The following is a 3,867-nucleotide window of genomic DNA, read 5'->3' on the forward strand; positions in this document are numbered from 1 at the left end:
AGTGTGCATCACAGTGAAAGATCTCAGGGCTCCCTTGGAGGAGCAGCCCACTTGGGCATTCTTTTTTTATTCCCAGGAAGAGTACGTGTCTTTCTCGGGAGCTGGGAATGGGTTCGCTCTCTCATGTCATTTCATTTCAGACACTTACGAAACGCGCCTTGTGTACAAAGCACCGTTTAGGCATCATGAGAGAAATGTGATGACCTTCAGGCGCCCTGTCTCCAAAGATTTCATATTCTTAGTCCGGGAGATGGACTCGACCACGGAAAGGTAGAGTGAAGTAAGTGGTCTACTGGACAGCTGGGAAAAGTGCTGCGCCCAGAGGGGAGGCTGGTTCCTACCTCAGGGACTCCGAGAGGCTTCCTGGATGAGCTTAGTGTAAGAGGGTGTTTGGAAGTGGGGTGGGAGGAATTCCTGCTGAGGGAAAGCAGAAGCAGAAGCACACCTGGCGGCAAGGACGTGGTGAGAGAAGAGGCGAGAAAGGCAAGGGGGCCCCGTTTAAGGATCTAAAAGCAGTGGAAAGCCCTGGAGGGATTTTGAGAAGAGAAAGGAGGGTTTATTTGAATGACTGGTGAGGGTGAAGGAGGGTCAGCCTGGTGTCAAGTGGAAGAGTCTGAGGGTGTGCGGAGTAGGGGATGGGTGGGAAGTGGGGTGGAGGCCCGGACCCCGAAGAGCAGGCCCAGTTGGCCCCCAGGGCCTGGAGTCTCAGCCAGGTGACCGAGTAGGGAACCCAGGAGCCCCGGTTCCTGCTGACCCATCACGCGATGGGAGGCGGAGCCAGCGGCGCAGGCCTAGTGGGCCACACGCATGAGAAGACTCAGGATGTGAAGGGCAGCAGGGGGAGAACCTTGGGGAACAGAGGAAGAGGTGGTTGTGTCTTGGGGGAGAGCAGTTTTCTCAAGATCACTAGCGAATCTTTTCAGCTGACATCTCGCCCACAGCTGTCCACGCTCTCAGCCACTAAATTAATGGGTCACAAAGCTCTGTCCCCACAAAGGACCTTCCGATCCAGCTGTCAGGAAGGCAGAAACCTGACAAAGGGCACTTGATGCCCCTTGAGACTGTAGGCTCAGCCTTGAGACAGGAAGGCTTCATGGAGATGGAGACACGTAATACGGGCTTTGAAGAATGGCTTTCCTGAGAGAACGATGTTGTCAGTGGAAAGGGACGGGCTTTAGGGAACACCGAGCTGGTGTTCTGAGCAGTGATGACACCCACTGGAGGGGGGTGATTAGGTGGATGGACCCAGCCTATGTGGGTCTGGAATGTCAAAGTTATTGTCAGAACACAATTGCAAGGTACGGAACTCTTAACACAGAACCATCTTAATTAAATGGAATTTACTGGTTCCCATAACTGAAAAGATGACTTGGCTAGATCTTGGGACTCAAACAATGACGTGAAGGCGCGATTTCTCTCCGTCTCTCTGCTCTGCTCTTTGACTCAGGCAGTCTCTCTCCAAAGGTGGTGAAGATGGCCCCCGGCAGCCCCAGGCTGACACTAACCTCTTGTTTAAGGACCAGGATGAGTTTCTTTTGCCCAGCTGAGATCATGTCCCTTTCCCTAAACTGTGGCCAAGGACTTGGAGCTTCATCCTATCGCCGGGGATGTGGATGGTTACACATGGGGTCTTGGATTCAGAGATGGCGCCACCAGCGTTGGTTGGGATATGTGAGCAGGAGGGCGAGGCCTACACCAGTCAGAGATCCTTGCTGGCATGAGCCTACGAGATGGAGATGGGATGCCTGTAATCTCCCCCTCAGCCCTTCTCACTGTGGCAATAGGACATGTGGGCACCAACCAGCTCTGCTCTCTTGCAGAAGTTCCATGTGTCCTATCTTTCTTGGAACAGGACTGGGCCTTGAAATCAGGCTTGCCCACTTTCAAACAGGCAAACTGGGCCTTGATTACCCTGGCCCTGTCCTCAGGAATTGTGTCTCTTCCTTCTCTCTTACACTTGCCCCTTTCTTCCAGCTCCATTCCCGGGCCCACCCAGCTTCTGACTTTCCCGGCTTTGTTCTTTTCTACGTTGAGCTCAGTGCTTCTCTTGAGTAGTGCTTGGTACCCCTGAAGACACTGCCTCAGGCATCCTGGCTGTTTGGGGGAACCACCCAGCTAAACCCAGTCCCACCCCGACGTCTCCATCTGGAAGGCAGCCCAGTGGGATGGGGAGGGAGCAGGCCTCAGCGCACGAGCAGAAAGCAGCGGGGCTGATGCCACGTGCCAGCATTAGGGTACGTTTTTGCATTAATTCCTCAGAACTCCTGAAATTTCTTCTGATCTTGGAGTGATGCCTTCTTCACCACATGTTCAGTAGCTAACATACGTCTCTATGGTGGGTTTCCTTCCCCCAACCTTGGACCTACGTACCTCAGAAAGATGTTGAGAATTTGGAGAGAGTCCAGGTAAGCATTCTACGTGGATGAAAGATTGGGAGAAAAGTAAACAGCTCTAGAGAAAAGGATGGAATAGCAGTCTGAAACGTGTGAGGAGATAGTTACCAACAAGATGTGTGACCTTTAAAAGGCACTGCTCTCTGGGACTCAGTTTCCTCATCTGTAAATGAGGGGCTGACCTGGATGACTTTAAAGTTCCTGCCATCCCTAATCTCCAACTACCTGAGAGGGGGATCCCACCCTCCAGATCCACTCTGAGGGATCAAGAAGGAATGACTTTGAATTTATTTTAAGCATTTAAAAAATATATCTATTTATTTATTTGGCTGCATCGGGTCTTAGTTGCGCCACGCAGGATCTTTCATTGCGGCACACAGGCTCAGTAGTTGAGGTGCATGGGCTCTCTTGTGGCGCGCGGGCTTAGTTGCCCTGCGGCATGTGGGATCTTAATTCCCCCGACCAGGGAGCGAACCCGCATGCCCTGTGTTGGAAGGCGGATTCTTAACCACTGGACCACCAGGGAAGTCCCTATTTTAAGCATTTAAAAAACAACTTTGTTTTGAAAAAAATTTGTACTTGCTAAAAAGTTGCAAGAATGGGACAATGAATTCCCATATACCTTTCAGCTAGATTTACCAACTGTTAACATTTTGTCACATTTATTTTTATTAAGATATAATTCACCTACCATGAAATGCACCCTTGTGAAGTATAATTCAGTGGTTTTTAATATATTCACAAGGTTGGGCAGCCATCACCACTAATTCCAGAACATCTTTCTCACCCCCCAGAGAAACCTGTGCCCCTCAGCAGTCACTCCCCATTCCTGCCCCTGCCCCAGCCCCTTACAGCCACTAATCTACCTTCTGTCTCAATTGATTTGCCTATTCTGGGCATTTCCTTTAAATGGACTATGTGGCATTTTGTATCTGGCTTCTATCACTTAGCAAAATGTTTTCAAGGCTCATCCATCTTGTAATATGTATCAGTCCTCCATTGATTTTTATGGCTAAAATTCCACAATAGGTATATACCACATTTTGTTTATCCATTCATCAGGTGATGGACACTTACATTGTTTCTGCTTTTTGGCTATTGTGAATAATTCTGCCATGAACATTTCTTTTTTTTTTTTTGGCTGCACCACATGGCATGCGGGATCTTAGTTCCCGAGCAGGAATCGAACCCGTGCCCCAGCAGTGGAAGTGCGGAGTCTTAACCACTGGACTGTCAGTGATGTCCCAGCCATGAACATTTCTGTCTTTGTGTGAACATATGTTTTCAGTCCTCCTGGGTATATGTCTAAGAGAGGAATTGCTGGGTCATGGTGACTCTAATTTTATGTTCCTATCAGCAATGTATGAGGTTTCCAATTTCTCCATATTCTCGCCAACACTTGTGTTCCTTCTTTATGTTGAAACCTCTTTTCTGATCTTACCTAAGTTGAAAAATGACTAAAAACACAAATTGG

This window comes from Balaenoptera borealis, assembly GCF_965194805.1.
Source record: "Balaenoptera borealis genome assembly, chromosome: 15".
Lineage (NCBI taxonomy): Eukaryota > Metazoa > Chordata > Mammalia > Artiodactyla > Balaenopteridae > Balaenoptera > Balaenoptera borealis.